Raw genomic sequence first — 19,159 nt, forward strand, 5'->3', positions numbered from 1 at the left:
AACAAGTTGCCACGTCACAGTCTTAATTCTTTTTTTTTCCTTTGGACTGCCCATCTTTTCTTCTTACTCTCACTTCTCGAATAACCATTCGCTTTTCGATTCTTTTTCAACAGATTTTACTCGGTATTAAATAAGGGATTCAAAAAGCTCAAGTTTTCTTCTCTTACTCTCCCTTTCTATACGGTTTTATCTTCAGATCACCTTCAACTAACATCTTTTTTTTTTCAATGAACTCAAATCCTTCACATCATGGCACTTCCTCCATCTTGCAAATGTCTGCTTTTGACTGCAGCTACATTAAATGCCATCCCTGGACATGGTGCTTGAGATGAGTGCTTGAGATGGGTTCGTGCAGACATGCGGAAAATGGTACTTCACTTCCCTACAAATAATAAACAGTATTTTATATGTACTGAAAAAAATTTATATATATATACTTTTACACACATATATAACCTTGGAGGTTGAATTTTTTTTTCACAGTGTGTCACCTTTACTCTTTTCACACAAATGTTCATGAGAACAGGCTTCATTCTCCCAAGGAGACGTAGCAAATCGTTTATGTACCCTTTTTAGAATTTCCTCTTCTCTTAGGCATCCCGACGTTGACAGACAGGGACGGATTTTGCAATGAGCCAAATCGAGAGAAAAAAAAACCCAAATACTTAAAAACTGGGTTGCTTTTAATTTATTAATGTTGCCAGTGTAAATACTTGACACTCGACCCCAGTGGGCCAGAGGAATCTTTATTTTCCTGTTTGAGCACGATAATTAAAAATCCATTCGATCATTTTATAATTCTTTGTTGTGACATATGTATGGCAGGCAAAAACATTCAAAGCAGTTAAGAACGCTTCAGAGCAAACTGCTAATGACGATCCACTGACTAGAACAACTACGAAAACACGTATTACCTCAGTCATTTCCAACAGAATAGTCTTTTTATTCAAATCAAACCGGTGGGAACTGAAATGTGCCTTTTCTCTTCAAACGGCAAAACTCAAATTTTCTCCACTTATTGTCTCAGCATTTTGATGTTCCCCAAATTCCATTCATACGTTTTCAATACCGCCTTATCCAGAGGTTGGTAAATGGCAGGCTGACTGTGCCGAGTGCACACACTCGCCGTGGCCCCTCCAAATGGTTTTTGAACATGCTTCCTCTACTATGTCAGTTTTAATTGCTAACAGCAGAAAAAATATCAGACAAGCAATTTGCTATACAATGGTCGAATGCCAAGTTATACGTTCCGTGGATTTATAAGACATTTTACAGAAATATTTGTATTGTATCACACGCAATCCCAGTGCTAGCGGCAATGCATGGACTAAGTAAGTAATCCCATCGTGTACAATTTACAGCACGGCACAGCATTGAATTGCAAACAGTTGCACCAAAATTCATCCGGGATAGGTTAAGCTGTTGAGAAAACAAGGACACTCCAAGTTTCGGATGGCTGAAAACAAGTTTTCCCGTAACTTGATGAGTTAAGCGCATATTTTACATTATAATCAACTCACAATCACCCCCCCCCCCAAAAAAAAAGACAAAACAAAATCACAAAAGGTATAATCATGTGTGGTAGTGGCAGTGGAAAAGCATATTAGCCTTCCACTATATATCGCTTGCATAGCTAGATGAGCAAAGATTCTTATTTGGATGAAATACAGTAAGTTAATATTTAACCAACTGATTGAAATGTGATCTCTTGAGAGAAACTATGATGCCACTTAAGTAGAAAGCAAATGCAGCAGGTAAAGCAAAACCGACGGGCTGACACAGCACAGCATGTATATTGTTGGCCGGGTTCAGCTCTAACTCCAGCTTTATGTGGTTTCCTATATTCTCGATCCGTCTCCTTGTGGCACAGCAAGAGCCATTATCCAGCAGACCATTAGATAATATCAAAGAGTAGCCAAAGCACAGCATTGTTTTATACAGTTGCCCCCTATAGCACTCTGCTGCGAGAGCTTTTAATGCAAGTTGCAATACTCGTCACGTGTTGATGTTACTCTCCTGTGTCTTTTTGGCAGCTTCCACTATTAACCCCCTCCCTCCCCCTCCCCGCCTCCCAGCAACCCCCAACCCTCAATTCAATTTTATGATTATCCACCATGCTCCCTTGTTTTTGCCACTCACCTTCCCAGAGCAGTCCTACCTCTCTCTAACCATTATGCCAACCCATCCCTGCCCATAAACGCCCCCCCCCCCCTCCACCCGCCCCCCTATCACCTGGACCATCTCGGCTCCCCTGTGCTTCTCTGTGTTCCATCTGCCCTCTTTCCTCTGACAACTCATTTTAAGTCAACCCTAGTCTCCTCTTCCCTCTGCACAGCCTGACACTTGTCCTCTTGGCCAGTCCGCCCCTTGTATAATTACGTGTATCATTGCTGTGTATCATTGCCAATCATTCCGTCTGAGCCGCTCTCTGCGAAACTCCATCTATCGATCCATCCAGTTTCTATACTGTTTATCCACATTTGGGTTTATGGCAGAAATAACTGGGTGACGGCTAGTAATCAGTGAATCGACATATTGGCATCCAACATTCACACTCACATGGACAATTTATTGTTATCCATTGACCTAACATGATTGTTTTTAAACAGTGAAGACTCTGCAGTACTCCCTTAGACCATACAAACTCCATACAAAGGCCGAAACCGAGATTCTAACCCAGAACCCCAGAACGGTGAGCCACATGTCTGCTGTGCTGCATTCTGCTAATCTCAAAGAGTAAAAATGGGGAATACAGTGGTACCTCTACTTACGAACGTCTCTTCATACGAAATTTGCAAGTTACGAAACGTCTCAATGGGAAAAAATATTGCCTCTTGTTACGAAAGACATTTCAAGATAGGAAAGGTAAAAATACAGTATGGCCGGTTACTCACTGCTCCGAGTTTCCCGAACGCACCATACTTCTAGCTGCTCTGCCATTGGCTATTATCGAGAATCATCCTGGCATCCCATTGGCTAAGAGGTACTTCTCCTGTGTGCGTCTATGTGTGTAGATAGCTAGATATGTGTCGATGCAGCATCCTCGTTTTTCACCCCTCGGGCCATGAGGTGTTCCGATAGTTTTACGTAGATGTGAATCACCCAGAAAAAGTGTTCACCAGTGGGGCGATGAACGAAGAAGGCATGAATGAAGGCTTGTTAAAAGCCAACAAAAGAAAATGTCCTTGGATCTGTTCTTTACCAAACACCTGGCAAAAAACACTTCTGAGACATGGACTAAAGAGGGCAAAAAAAACGATGAGGACGCAGTTGAAAATTAAATGACCATGGTTTTTATTCTTTATTCTTTGTGTTTTGTATGTATTTGTTATATTTTGATGCATATTTAATGCATTTTTATGCTTTGGGAATAATTTATGTCAGAATTTTTTGGAGGGCTTGGAACGAATTAGGGCATTTACATGGAAAACGCGTCTCTACTTACACATTTTCTAGTTAAGAAATTTCTTCCAGAGCAAATTAATTTTAGTATGTAGAGGTACCACTGTACCACCCTATCCCACGACCTCCTCACACTTTCAACCATACGGGGTCTTACTTCCCACCTCCCTCTCCGATTGTCCCATTTGCCTTCAGTCTTCAAATCGGATAGCATCACATCTCCACCGCGTAGGAGAGAACACCAGCGCCATTATCTCCCCATCGCGCCTCCCCCTGGTTCTCTCATATGTGTGCATTACTCGGATGGAGAGTGGGGCAATTGCGCAATAATCAGATGGATCAAAGTAGAAAAGGAAACATTATACTGTTTACTGTACCTTTGCGTCTCCCTCGCGTCCTCGCTGGTGGTAGGGGTTATTTGTCCAGTTATCTCCACTCTTGGCAAACCAAGCGCAGAATCCCTCTCAGGCAAAAAATGCGCGAAATAATCCCACTCTTGGTCAGAACCATTCAACAATAGTCGGTGTCCACTTTTTTTTTTTTTTTTTTGGTGTGTGCGTGTATTTTTCGTTGTCTCGGTCTTCCCTGCACGCGGCTGACTTTTGAGGTGGTCGGGCCACGTGACGCGGTTCAGTCGTATCGAAATAAACGAGGCGCGGTGCCGGTGGCAGCCCACAGAAACCCAGCGTCCGCTCGAGATCCGCTGGGACGCAGTTTATGGGCTGAGAAAACGCCGCTAAATCGGCGCACCGCTGCGTTCGCGGTCATTTACACTCCACGCGAGCTCCCCGCGCCCCCTTCTTCCAATCAACCGTTTAAAGGAAAATATCTAACCGCGTCTTACCCTGGAAACCACCCCTTTGGTCACCAATGACAAAGCAATGACAACGGCAAAGCTTGGAGATCGATTCCTTCACGAAGACAGCCGCGTGCTTGCTCGTCGCCTTTAGTGGGCCACTATTGGCGTCTCGTCGCTTCCAGATCTAAATGCATGGCTGTCCCGACAGCTGAGTTCTGCCATTTGCAGCTCTTTCAACACCTCCGATGGAACGATAACCTCCCGGTGGCCCTTAATGGATTAGGCTCCGCCACAAGGTTATCCAGACGGGAGCTCTCCCGGGAGTCGTTGCCCCCCACCCTCTTTCCGCCTCATAAGTGACTTTGTCGTGACCCGTTGTCTGTCCGCAGTGTTAAGAGACTTATAGAAAATGTTGAAGTTGCAGCCTGCAGAGCAACGAGTCACAAAGAATACTCCCAAAAAATAAAACGAAAAAAAAATCAACAAATAAATCCTCTTGTAAGCAGCAAAGAACCTTCGCGCGGGGGCTTATCCCTGATCAAATGGGATATGCTCCGACACTGTGAGCATCCTAGATGGCCCCGCCTGCAGTTACTTTCCCACAGTGCGGCTGTGGGCTTTGTCCCAACCCAAGTCTGTATCCTCCCCTCCGCGTCCGTCTGTCCATTCGCTGCTGCTGGCGGATTGCGCAATGATTAATTGATGCAGGGCGTTTGCTTGTTCGAACAATCTATCGAGTCAAAAACAGGAGGACCATATCCAACGTCAAGCAGCAAATGTATAATGTGTGGCGTTATGTTTATTTGACTTAAACTTTCGGAGTAGGGGAAATGAGAATGCGTTAGAATTGACATGGGTAGTTATATGGTTTTAACAATACAGAATTGTAATGACTGCAAAATAGCCCCCCCCCCCCCCAAAAAAAACAATCTGAAAATGGTGCAGCATAAAAATCATGTTTAGTGCAAGATTACATCAACTCCAAAGGGCATCGTAACAATTCTGGCACTTGTACCACTAGGGGCTGTAGATGAGCTATTTTCCTCCACTGTTTTTTTTTAACGGCGTACATAAAAATGACATTTAGCTCTGATGAAAAGTAATTGATAGAAGTTATGCAAATTAAATTCCACAGTGAGACACATGCACAATAATAGCAGTGATTAGTGCAATCTCCAACACCCGGTCATAGATGTCTACAGATGCTGCATGTTTTATTTTATTTTATTTTTTTTATCTTGCCCTTCAATTATCTGATTATAGCTAGATATTGGGCAATTTACATGGAAGGCAACATCATTCTATGATTAAAGATGATAAAGCCACGAAGGTGATCCAAGATCAGAGGAAAAACAGACTAAATTAGACAAACATATTATGGTGAGTGAACAGCCTCATTTTATCTCATGTGCCATTCAGTCAAACAAATACTTTATGCTGATGGATGATTGTGGTAAAATATCACATGCATTGCTGTGGATGATAAAATTGTAATTACCCTACAACAGCATTGGCCAAAATATTATTGGTCATAAACAACAAAATAGGTCAGAGTTGTGTTTTGATAGCTTCAGTTTACATTGTGGTTTATTTGGTCGAGGGAAAATTCATATCTGGTCATCTTGAGGTCTTTAAATAAGTTTCTGACCTAAACGTTTGTTCAGAAGAGATGGAAGCAGACCCCTGAGTGGTTTTAAAAGGTGACAATTCATTCAGGGATACATTGGCCAAATTTTACATACAGATATCCGTAGTCATGGAAACAAGTTTGACATCCAAAGTTAACCATTATTCATTCCGTGAGGCTGTCTGATAGCAGGTTTGGACTAACTCAGGTGTCACTTTCAGTTTTATTGAAATCAACAGTAGTGTTGTAAACAGTTAATTGTACACAGACTGGCCAGCAGTAAATAACGTTTTAACATCCGTGTCTGAATAAGTGTTAACATCAATTTACTTATGATTACTATATGTTTAAAAAAAAACGACATGAAAATAACAGTACTCACCCCATGCATAATGTAGGATGGATGCCTATTTTTTTTTAATTCGATTCAGTCGAAAGAGTGAAAAAATGAGTTTCCATGTGACAGGGTGACAAGTGCACGTGCAAAGGCAGAGACTGTGTGTGCCCGGGAGCCGAGTCTCTTCACATTAAGACGAAATAGATTTGACTGATTGTCGTCATCTTGGGCACATTGTCGAAGCAGCGGGCTCAAATGGAGCTCATTACTGTTTGGCTCGTTGGCTTCTGATGGCTACGCAAACGCACAAGCCACAGCTAAGGGACGAGTTAGTCCTTAAGATGCTAACTGAGCAGAAGTTTCACAAAGTCCTGTGTGACATTTCTCATGCTTCCATCTTTGTGCATGAACTCCACGTTGAACAACTTTAAGGACACTCGACATTGTACTGTCCCATAAGTGAGTTCTTGAAAGCGATTAAGTCTGTTTCATAGAAAACAGCCCCCCAAAATGGCGCAAAACTTCTGTTGAAGGGGCTGAAGTGCGTGTGGCGGGCGCTTTTCAAGAAGAGCACATTTGACTGGAAGTCAGGAAAATACTTGGTAAAGTTAGGTGAATAAAGCATCCCTCCACCCGCCCAAAAAAACAACAACTCCAACCGCCAATTCAGAACTTTTTGGACAGCTCCACAGCAGGATTCCACAAGGCGGAAAAGCTTTATCCTCCCAGAAAAAGCCAAAAGCGCTTCTCACCATGCTCTCATCTATTCCTCTGTAATTCCGTTGCTTACGTCCCTTATAAACAGGCACAGACACACGGGCGCGCTCATGCATATCTGGGTTATTTCTCTTGCTGCACCTTTTTTCACATTACCACCGCTCACATGACAATTTGTCCATGCTTGTTTTTTCAACTAACCTTCCACCAATTGTACACCTGTCATAATTCCGCCAGGTGGTGTGATGGTTGGTGGCCAAACATGGGGTAGGAATAGCGGATTATAATCAGGCGTAGGAAGAAAATTTTCCACATGTATTCTTCCTCGGAAATGACTTGATGTCAAGTAAAATGAGTTGCGGAGGAATACTCGACACGTGAGCTGGGCTGAGTGTCTTGTACAGCTGACAAAATAGTTGATGCAATTGTTATTTGTCCGAAATGACAGTTTTCTGGATCATTATACCTGCAAACACAAAAATTAGTTCTAATCTCAATGTTGTTTTAGAACATTTCTGTCGGAAAGAGTGTTGTTAAAATTTGAGGAAAACTGCATCCCTTTCAGATATTGCTTATCCATGCAGTACTTTAATGACATTCTTAATGAGTTAACCTAGAGAAAGCTTTTACTTTTGGGTTGAAAACGGCTTCCTTCAATTTCCAGTATCCCTCATCATACCCTTTTTTTTTTTTTTGCTTTGGTCCAGTCAACCCATCTGCACTGTGTCATACCAGCTCTCTAGTGCGAAGATAACCTGCGTATCTCCAGTCAGTGTTCGACACTTCTGCTCAGTCAATTGTCAATATTTTTTCATTGTCATTTTTTTTTGTTTGTTTTCTCTTTCTCCTTTCTTCTTTCTACATACATTCTTGCTGCTGGAGGCTGTAAATTTCCCCATTGTGGGACGAATAAAGGATATCTTATCTTATATAAATTCCTGAAATCCTGTATGTCTAGCCACGCTGAAAAAATGGTATGTTGAATTGTCAGGTGTTTTTTTTTTTTCACAAATAAAATCATCTGGATCCAAATATGTTTTTTTATATGGATGTATAGTCTATCCAGATACATTTTTAAGTAGACGTAGAGTCTATTTAAAAAGTGCCCAGTAATAGCTGTCGTACAACATCCATAATATATTTGCTCTGGAAACCCCTGTGACAATTTCACTCCGATTAAGTTGCTGCCCGACAGTTTCCAGGGCTCCAAAAATAGTCGTGCCTCCTAACATCTGATATTTTCGTTCCATTCACTGGAGCATGAGGAACTGAGTACTCTGGCAGATCTGCCTTCCTTCCTGCACTGTACTACACAAGGCACTTTGCACGAAAGACATGGCCCAAGACCACCGTGCAAAATAACACCTCAGCGCAGCATGACATTGAACTGTGAACCGCACAGTGTGAAAAACTGCCACGGTTAAACACAGCGAGGACAACAGCTTTCGAGATGAAAGGGGAACGACTCCGAATGATCTTTCATAGACTGCTGCCCCACTGAGCTCTCGCTTAAAACGTGACATGTTAAAGCCTGCGACGGCATGGCACCAAACAGCACAATGCGTTTTGAGCATCAAGCCAATTGAAACGTGGTGGATTTTGTTCATTCCAGACACAGCGCGGCTGCCAAATGATTTTGTTTTGGATTAACCAAGATTTACGAAAAACAGCTAGACAACAGCTCGACCTGTGATTGTCTTTGAGCTTGCTAAACATGAACCCCTGGGATTGATGTAGCTTTGAGCTCAATTCTATGCACCCCCCCCCCCCCCCACCGTCCATATTAGATCCTAACAAGGTGTCCTTTTTCAAGTTCTTATCCTCAAATACGAGGCAAGTACTTGTTTTCGGAATTACAAATCCCATTACATCCTCACAAGGTGTCCTTTTTCAAGTCCCGATCCTCACATATGTAGTGGAAACTAAGATTAATCTCAGAAGCATGTTTTTGGGGGGGTGGATGCAGAAAGCCACCGTCAAACACAGACAAAACCCATTCGAGCGCTGGAAGAATGTACAAACTCCGCATAGAAATGTTCCAGTGTTGATGTAAACATGGATCTCCTAAGTCTGAGGCTAACAAACATGATGCAGTCAACAAACGAAAGATTATTTTCAGAAAGGCGGTGTTCGACTGGTTAGCACGTCTGCCTCACAGTGCAGAGTTGCCGGGTCAATTCCGGCTTCCTCCCTGTGTGGAGTTTGCATGTTCTCCCCGGGCCTGCGTGGTTTTTCTCCGGGTACTCCGCTTTCCTCTCACATTCCAAAAACATGCATGGCAGCCAGATTGAACACTCAAAATTGTTCCTAGGTGTGAGTGCGAGCGTGGAAGGTTGTTCGTCTCTGTGTGCCCTGCGATTGGCTAGCCACCATTCAGGGTGTCCCCCGCCTACCGCCCAAAGTTGGCTGGGATGGGCTCCGGCACGCCAGCGACCCTCGTGAGGCTGAACAGACTAGAGAATGGATGGATACTTTCAATAGTTTGCTGTGACTCTGTTTATATATTTGGCTGGTAGTAAGTCCGTCAAGCCCAGTCTTGAAAACACTGCAACAGTACGGCATTAAAACCGAATTGCATGATAATGGTGTCTGGTGACAGTTCTTTTTTTTGTCTTTTATATTCCATTCCATTCCATATTGGCCCGGTCGTCCAGTGGTTAGCACGTCGGCTTCACAGTGCACAGGTACCGGGTTCGATTCCAGCTCCGGCCTCCCTGTGTGGAGTTTGCATGTTCTCCCCGGGCCTGCGTGGGTTTTCTCCGGGTGCTCCGGTTTCCTCCCACATTCCAAAAACATGCGTGGCAGGCTGATTGAACACTCTAAATTGTCCCTAGGTGTGAGTGTGAGTGCGAATGGTTGTTCGTTTCTGTGTGAAATATACTTTAGTGCTGTTAAAAAAAAAAAAGGATACTGTAAGTATGGTTGATTTTTTTTCTTTTCATTTATGGTCCACATTATTGTGCTTAGCTCTGACTGAGCAAACAAGTCTGTCAAAAATCGCCAACAGAAATCGGTCACACTGAGAAACTGAATGCACAACGTGCCAAGTATGTGAGATGCCCTTCCTACTCCAGAGAGCCCTTAGCCCTGCTGCGCTCACCTCTGTTCCGTGTTGAGGCGTCCTGTTTCATGCCAAGCCGGCTAACTACAGCCTTCTGCTCCGTTGGTGCAGAACGTCAACTGCATCTGCTGCAGTGCGCTGCCGTCTTGTGTGTATTGAGTGGATGAATAAATACAAAGCTAAACCGAGCAGGAGAGGAAAGGGAAAGACGAAAGACGAATGTCGCAATGAGACTGAAAATAATGTCGAAAAAAAGATTCTGTCCACTATTTTACAGAAGGGAAAGTAAACTACAATACTTGATAAAATAGAAGTGTGGAAAAAGGATTTTTTTTTTCATCTCGATTTGTTATTATCCCAATTGAAACCCTATTTCCTGTCAGAGTGATGGTTTTTGTTGCAGCTTAATCAGAACTGACCTTGGCCGTTCCTTTGATGAGCTCATTTCTAATCCTAGCTAGCCTGGTGACTCCTAAAGAAAACCTCAACGTCTTCATTTCCGCCACCCGCAGCTCTGCTTCCTGTCGTTTCTTCAGAGCCACTGTCTGCAAACCGTACATCACGGCCACCCTCACCACAGTCTTATAAACGTCACTATTGCTATTCACATTGCTGAAATCACAAATTGTGGGACATGAACGATTTACGAAAGGCTTGCGCATGCAGAACGTGTGTAAACTTGATTGTTTTTGTAAACAGTTGTGAAAGCTGATCTAAAAACTGGGTGCGCCGAGAATTGCGCCTAACACGTGAAAAAAAGTCGCATCCCGAAAATACATTCTTTTTTAGTTAATGGTGAGTGTGAATGTAAGTTAAAATGGGTGCTTATATGTGATAATATTGGTGAGAAGCAGAAAGGAAAATGGGTTGATTGGTGACTGGTATGGGCGGCCCGGTAGTCCAGTGGTTAGCACGTCGGCTTCATAGTGCAGAGGTACCGGGTTCGATTCCAGCTCCGGCCTCCCTGTGTGGAGTTTGCATGTTCTCCCCGGGCCTGCGTGGGTTTTCTCCGGGTGCTCCGGTTTCCTCCCACATTCCAAAAAATGTGTGGCAGGCTGATTGAACACTCTAAATTGTCCCTAGGTGTGACTGCTGGGATAGGCTCCAGCACCCCCCCCCCCCCCCCCCACCCCCGCGACCCTAGTGAGGGTCAAGCGGCTCGGAAAATGAATGAATGAGTGGTGACTGGTATCTTCAGCAGGCGGCGCATGGATGCCCCGGTGGGCAGCCTTTTACCACATCAGCTGGCTCCTTAAATATGTAGCATAGGCCCATTGCTTTTATGGGCATAAACGTCTTGAGCTGAAAGTAGGAAGTGCTCCAGTTGAGCTAAGTGCGCAAAACGTTCACACTGTACTCGTGGCCTTTGTTCCCGGGGCCTTTGGCTATTTGCTGTTTAATATGTGAAATGGTGGCATGAAGGTGGTAAGCATGCTTTTGCTATCATTATTAATATGCACCATAAGGCTGCTGTTGCACAGCGCTCGAGCTGCGAGCTGTAGTGCCCTGGGAAATCCCTGCTGCTGACCTTTTGCTGACAAGGATGAAACCTGACACGGACACACACATGGTAATGAGGGCTGTGAAGAGAGCAAGAGGAAGAGTGAGAATAGCCATCTCGAGTCAAGGAGAAGAGTGTTGGAGTCGACAGCGGTCGTATGAAAATGCAAACAGAGAGCTGTAGGGGGACCATGAAAGAAATGAGGAAATGATCAGATGGTATACGGTAACGAAATAAACTGTATTTTATAAATTTGGGGTCAACAACAAAGGTCATCTGGAATGAAAAGATGCCATTTCTGAACAGGACGTGACAGAAACGGAGACCGGCATACAGAAAGGAGAAATCCTGATGCAATGAGAACACACAGAGGAAGAGCGTTGCATGTGATGGGCCGATAGTGGAAAAGGGCAGGTGTCTGCCAGAAAGAGAAAAAAAAAATGACATAGAAGAGACCACAATGTTTTTCAGGGAGGAGAAATACCAGTCGATAGAGAGATGGAGGGGCAAAGGAGACAAAGACCAAAGACTATAATCGGAGCAGACCGTCACGATTCCCTCACAGCAGGTTGAGTGAGGCTGCAATGTGTTGCTCTGGCAAGTTGCAACGAGCTCGTCTATGCATGCATTTGTGAGTTATGAGTGGGCCTGAGGCAAACAGTTTGACACCCACCGGACTGAAAGGCTAAAAAACACAAATGAATGAGTCCACATCACAGACTGAAGGAGCAGATTGTTTCTGTTTCAAAGATCATCCCGGTTTGAGAGAATGAGTCCGATGAGAGAATTTGAGAAAGGAAAAAGGTCGAGAGAGAGGAAAGTCGAGAGCAATGAGAACAATGAGAAGATGTGCAAGGAGCAGGAACATGTAGAGGAAAAGGAATGAGGCCAAAATAATGGCCGGCCTTGTTGAGTCAGGGAGGGGATGTGAATAGAAAGAAGCATGTGTGAGCGAGAGGCGTGAATGAAACAAGGAGAAGAATGAAGACGTGAGCGCAAACCAGGGAGGATGAACGACTAATCGGGAGAGGGATGCAAAGACCAGAGGATGATGAAGGACGCGGTGAGGGGGTGGGGCAATCATAGAGAAAAGTGGATAGAGGGAGGTGAGGATTGGAAAAATGGGGAATGAGATGGGGCAGTAAATGGAGAGGGGAAGAAAGGAAAAGCGGAAAAGTCGAGGAGAGAAGATAGGATTAGAGGGCTGGAAAGAGAAGAGGGGACGGAGCGCCATATGGGACAGGAGATGAGACCAAAATGAGTTCCATTTTTATCCAAAATAGAGTAATCCCCCCTCCCCCCTACAAAACTGTTGAGATAAAGGAGTTGAAATAACAAGTTTGGGTAAGTGGCTTTGACTTGCTAATGGAACACTGAGTGGAGTCCTGCGTAGTTCCGTTTCCAAATCCTGTGATGTATAGATATCATCTTATCCATCGTATTATTTACAGGTGTAATCAAAATGCCTCCAAAATCTTTATGCATCCATTTTCCATCGCACTTATCAACAAACAACGGTAGGTTATTGACATAGATATGTATCCCAAATAAAAACAAAACAAAAACACTGCTGCTCTCTACTTTTATTCTTTCTATTCTGTTCTTTAAACACATTGCTATAAATCTCTCCACATATGAGTTGGGTTTATTTTTAGCCCAATTGAGATCACACTCATTTGGGGGGGGGTTCGCAACGCAATCCGGCCAGATCTCTGTGTAAACGAGGCGATTAATGGTGTCATAAGTCCTCCAAGCTTATGGAACAATGTCCCCATTGTCTGTTTTCTTTATTGCTGGATGAGTTTTTTGGAAGGATGAAAGAAACAAATCTTTAAATTTGCATCGGCCAACAGTTCCGCTGCTCTTTTGTGTTCAACTACAGATGTATATCATGTGTTATTAAAATTCATACACTCAATAAAGCTATTGTTGTTAGACCAAAGGTGGGCAAACTATGGCTCGCGGGCCGAATCCGGCCCGTTGGTCTTTTTAATCGGGCCCGCCGAAGGTTAGTCCACAATTAAGGTTCGATGCGAATGATTGCATTAATTTCAATTGGACTATTGACAGGCAATTTCACCGCCAGGTGGTGCATTGACTTGAAGTTGCAGAACAGGTGGGGCGGGGGGTCTTTTTGACCACCTAGTACCTCTATATCGCTCTACTTCTACTGGTCTGATCATAACCCATCTGTAGCAATGCACAAGCTAAAATAGGTCATTAACAACACTGTTGTCATTTAAAAAAGTATATTAATACAGTACTTTCATGCTTTTGTTCAATTGATGTTTCATATGGACTGTCAACAAATGCAGTGGGTTTTTTTAATGTACCATAGCTCGTGCTTACCTGGCCCTTCTGTCAAATTTTAAAAGTCAATGCGGCCCCCGAGCCAAAAGGTTTGCCCACCCCTGTTTTAGACAGTATAATATACGTGCAAATCCTACAATGAAATAAATACTACTAGGAGGAAATGTCACTTGGGTCTCATTAAGGACCAGAAAGAAAAGAGAGAGGAAAAAAAATAGATGGTTAATTATACCGCGGTGATCATCAGGTCCCGAAAAACTGTGGCCCCCTGCCCCCAACGGAAGATGGGAATGGGATTTTTCAGTACAGCATGACCAACTGGGCTGACATTACTATAGGATGTGAGTGACGAAAGGAGAAACATCTGCAGGAGGAGAAAAATAAAGACCGAAATGAAGAGAAAGATGAGGTGAGGTGTGTCGCCGTGTGAAACAATCACACCTAGAATTACCGGTAAGTAACAGCAGACAAACAAAATACAACATACGACCCTTGTTGTTCTTCAGCTTGATATCAGCGAGATATTTTTTGGTGACGATGGGTCACAAAGAATCAAACAACAGCAACAAGTGCTGTGCTGGCCTCTCAGATGGAGAGAAGAGTCATTCAAGGAATTTGAGGGAGAGTGATTCCCATATGAAATCACATGATGGAAAACATTTGATGGAAGCGGAGTGGCAGCACCAAACAGTACACAAAGCACACACCCGGCTTGTTATTGAGGACATAGGTCTTTGAAGAATGCATTAGGGAACGGAAAAACAAAAAACGGGAGTGATAATCTGGAGACGAGTCGATACGAGGAAGCACTTCATGTCGTCGCTTTACCTCAGGATGCGATGCGGAGAGTTGAAGTCGGTTACCTCGCTTTGAGCCTACGACGTTTTCCACAAAAGCGGTGAACAGGCTTTAGTCTCCCAAGAAGCCCCTGGGTGCACTTTCCACTCGCTCCACTCTTGAATGTATTACAGACCACTTTTTGATTTCTTGTACCGGTCTATTTTTTTTTCAAACCCCTGTTTCTGTATCTTTGCCTTCTGTGCCTTTCCATGTTTCCACTACACTCAACATGTCTTCATCTCAACATCTTTTCCTTTCTAAAAGCTTCCACAGCTTTTTTTTTTTTAACATGTAGATAGGAGTTGGATGATTGCTGCATAGCTTGATCATGGTGGATGTCTCCATTGATTTTCTCCACAAAGATTCAACACAAAATCAATAGCAATAACAGTTACGGTAGTGCCGGCATTGTAGCTGGAATAGCACTCATTACAACGCAGGTCTATTTAGAATTAAAATGACAACAAATCCGAGGCCAACCAATTTGTTGAGGTTCTATTTGAGTACTGTAGGTACAGTAGGTTCTCCTTCTCAAATATGTCTTCCATTTACGGACCAGATCATCCCTTTTCTAATGTATTATTATCAATACGAATCATTCAAATGTTTTGCATTCATTTTTTTATATTAAAGACCACATTCTACTATGTTCCTCCACTGCATTATGTGTGCGTCTACAGCGAATGTGGCTGCTTTGGGGGGAATTGAGTTGCTCGTTTTTACCTCACTTTTACTTCTGCGTGACCAAACCAAAGCTGGTATTACCCCACCACGTACCATGAACAGTAATTCAGTGATGGTCGGCCATGTAGCATGAAAGCACGGCTTTTGTAAAATGGATTTATGGGTGCTTAGCTGAAGGATGTTGACAACTGAGGTGATCATCTCCTTTTTTCTCAGATCCTCTGTGGGGCATTTCTTCATCCTGGTGATTTTACTCCAATGCCAACGCCCACTTTTTCTGTATGGAATTGCTGCCCTGTGGAACTTATGGTACTGCCAGAAAATGACTGGATGTAAACACATTTTGTCAAAACACAACATCATAATATGGTGTTATAAAATTGATCAAACTTAAAAGATGTGTTTAGGGTGGTTGTTTTCGGGGGGGTTTTTTCGTCATCTGTGATAGAAAAAATCGTCACGGATGGTAAGGAAAGGGTCCGAGTCGGAGGCCGTCAAATCCTTCAGGCTCAATGTCTGGAAGTTATTACTCTTCCAGACATTGAAGATTAATAACTTGAATTAATCTTCAATTAATTGAAGATTAACTGAAGTTATTATTCTTGTGATGAATAGAGTCATCTGCCTTTACGCCCGACTCCACGGGCCTTATTTCCGGAGATCTGGCACAGAGTCCAGTCTAACTGTGTGCACAGGTGGACAAATCTTTCTTTTGACATTTTTCATAGACGCACGCAGTTAGAGAAGGATATCTGTGCCGTTGTGGTTGCCAGCCGGTCGCAGGGCACACAAAGACAAACGACCATTGTATGGAAAATTTCGAGTGTTCAATGAACCTACCATGCATACATGATTTTGGAATGTGGGAGAAAACTGGAGTACCTGGAGAAAACCCACGCCGGCGAGGGTAGAACATGAAAACTCCACACAGGAAGGCCTTTTTTCTTCTTTGTCCTGTTTGTACAACTTGTTTGTCCCCGACTGTCCAGTGTGGTTCACCGGGATGTCGGAAGTGAGCGGCACCTCGTCCATGCTGGTGATGTGGTTGAGCTGGCTGTGTTTGTCGGCAATCATTTTACTGCAGGAGGAGGCACCTTTTCATTGTAATCCCCCAGGTTTTGTTACACCACGGTAGTCCTTGCCCGGATGGATAATCGGCACCATTTCATTAAACGAAAGCACCAAGACGGACCTCCTTGAAAATGTTTGATTTTCATTTATTCTGTTTGTCCTCAGTCAAATGGTCACAATAGAGACGCTTCTGCCGGCTATTCTTTGATCATTGCTCGAGTTGGTCTTCCAATCACAGCAGCTGATTCTGCCAGGGTGGGAATTTGCTGTGTTTGCAAAAAAAATCATGGAGCTCTTCATGTTCCTTGTTGTAACTTCCACTTCGTCAGTGTGAGCTGAAACGCTCAAGCCTGGCTTTTATTGCCTCATTTTCTGGTTCTTTCTCACTTGCCAAAGCTGCACATTCTGAAGTAGAAGACAATTTAATTTGATTAAGGTGACAGACTAATTTCATTCAGTGCACGCATCATCAAGTTCTGTGCTGTCTCTTCTAGCCGAAATCACGTGATGAGTGACTCACTCAACATTATGCTCTAAATTTCACTTTGGAGAAACAAATTGACAAATCAGCTGGTCTGTCCAACCCCGTGTCGTCACCACTTTCGGCTCTACTTTTCTCACCTTGAAGCTAATATTGTTTTCTATTTAGGGATGTCTTAGCGTTTCCATAACTGCTTCTGCTAAACCCGTAAAGGCATGTGTTGTTTCATACTATTCTCACAGGAATGTGGCCCGACATGCATGATAAAATTATGTTTTTTTTGATTAAGCTGTGTGAAGGGACCTTACAAAAAATCTTGATGACTGGAGTCAGTAGTTTTCCTTTTTCCTCTTTTAAAAACAGAAGTAGTTGCCAGATCCGTACATAAAGCAAACTTAAAATGTGGGTGTTACCTGTTGAATCTGGCCTTGAGCGATTTCTCCCATTGCCTTAAGCAGCCCTTAAGCACTCTTCTTCTTACGCGTGTCAGAAGCTGGAGGAAATCAAGTGTGTTAAGGTACATCATTGCACTTGAATTTGGGATCTATTTACAACATCTACCAGACGTATTAAGATTGTAAGAGAGAATTTCTGTCAGATGTCACATGGATATCACAACGCTTTTATTGTTTTCTTTTTATTATGTCATCTGCCAACATTGGTATGCACTTCTAGATTGGCAAGAAGGCTTAATTAGCTCTTAGGCTGCATCAATCACCTCACGACTGTCATGGATCTGTTTGTGATCAACAGGTGGCGCTTCCTGCAACTGCACACCTGTTGTTCATTGTGGCATTAGTTATCTGTCTTAAGGACCAGACCACTCTGTCCCGGGTCATTGTTTCTGTTGCTCTTTCTGTTAGTGTTCGTGTTTTGCATCTGCCATGGGTTTTTGTTTGTTACTTTTGGTTCTTGTTGTCTTCAGGAGTTTGTTTTGGATTTTGTTTTCTCAGTGTTTTATTCATACATTTTGTTTGCCTTTATGGTTTCTTTCAACTAAATTGCTTTTGAGTGCAAGCCTGCCTCTGCATACTACTTCCCTGCATTTGGACCCACCTGCGTGCCGAACTCTGACAAGAACTCCGACATCTGCGGGTCTCCTGATTGCTACCCCTCACACTAATGATGTTTTAGTGATTTGTTTCTATCCTTACATCTTCTTTACCACTTACCCCCACTAGAGATGTGGGTATGCAGGAGGATTTGACGGATGTGCAGGATGGATTTATTATTACAATTTGTGATCTTAGTGAAACATTGTCATGTTATTTTCACATGCAACACATCCACTAACAGCACACAAAACCTGTAGGAGTGAACACGCAACTTGGCACCTATTTGGGACCTTCGGAAACCATGAAACCATAAACTGAAGCTGATCAGGAAGGAAATTGATTATTCTGACATTAACATTTCACAGGAATAACACAGCAAAGAGAGACAATTTAACAATATACAGTATCTGTTTTGCCTTGAAATCGCCTCAGGTTGATTATTGGTGCTAATGAGATGCTTGGTCATGTGTTTTTTTAATATGAGTTCGGTGTTTTGTGGTATTAAAAAAAAATCCAGTTTTCAAGTAAGAAACATACGAATATTTGCAAAAACAATACTTTGTTTCAATTCTCCAGACATGTCAAGTCAGTAAGATCCTGGCTCCAAATATTCATGTGCAATTCAGTGCGGGTGAGTGAAATGTCACTGCCCAGCCCACAGATTCCATTAAAGGGATTATGAAGATGCATGCAGCCACGTTTACAGTCTTAGTGCTCAAGTTCACAACAATCTGACCGCTGCTATTATATCACGGAGTCAACAGTGCATGTCACCCAACAGCCCACGCAAACGGTACATAATAAACACCACTGAATACTGTGTTACACAGCACTCTGGTGTCCTTTCGTAGAAATAGGGAGGTCATTGCTAATGCACTGCCTGCTCGCGATCATTATTATTAAAACTGTGAGAATAAACGTCATGTCCAGGAAATATACAGTCCATAAAACTGAAATAGCATCAATAAAGTGTAGCCCAAATAATATCGTCCGATTTGACTGATATGAAATGTGTGATGATTTTAATCTAAATAAGAAATTGAAATGTACATATATTTCAATTTTTTATTATGTAAAGCATAATTAAGCAAGAAGGAGCCAAACGGCTAAGCAAACTTTGTGTGCTCTTATTTTTTTATTTTTTATCCCCACTTATAACATTTTCCCCCAAGAATAAATGCGGATTCTTACTCAATGACAGGCTATTATTATAGTCCTTTCCCCCGAAAATGCTTCAACCCTACATTTGATTCTTGGATCGCAATTTCTGAAAC

The 19,159-nt window shown here is 42.9% G+C and overlaps 1 protein-coding gene across 4 annotated transcripts in view; it reads right to left on the reverse strand.

Moving 5' to 3' along the window:
• The window catches only part of zgc:172282 (leucine-rich repeat and fibronectin type III domain-containing protein 1-like protein), a 77,818-nt gene extending 72,987 nt beyond the window's left edge, over positions 1–4,831 (reverse strand). For 3 of the 4 annotated variants that reach the window (XM_052077766.1, XM_052077765.1, XM_052077763.1), the window contains exon 1: positions 3,780–4,831. The gene's annotated coding sequence lies outside the window, so the exon portion shown is untranslated. The remainder of the gene's footprint in view (positions 1–3,779) is intronic. The other variant, XM_052077764.1, reaches the window with a different exon arrangement.
• Positions 4,832–19,159: the final 14,328 nt, after the last annotated feature.

This window comes from Hippocampus zosterae, chromosome 10 (genome assembly GCF_025434085.1).
Source record: "Hippocampus zosterae strain Florida chromosome 10, ASM2543408v3, whole genome shotgun sequence".
NCBI lineage: Eukaryota > Metazoa > Chordata > Actinopteri > Syngnathiformes > Syngnathidae > Hippocampus > Hippocampus zosterae.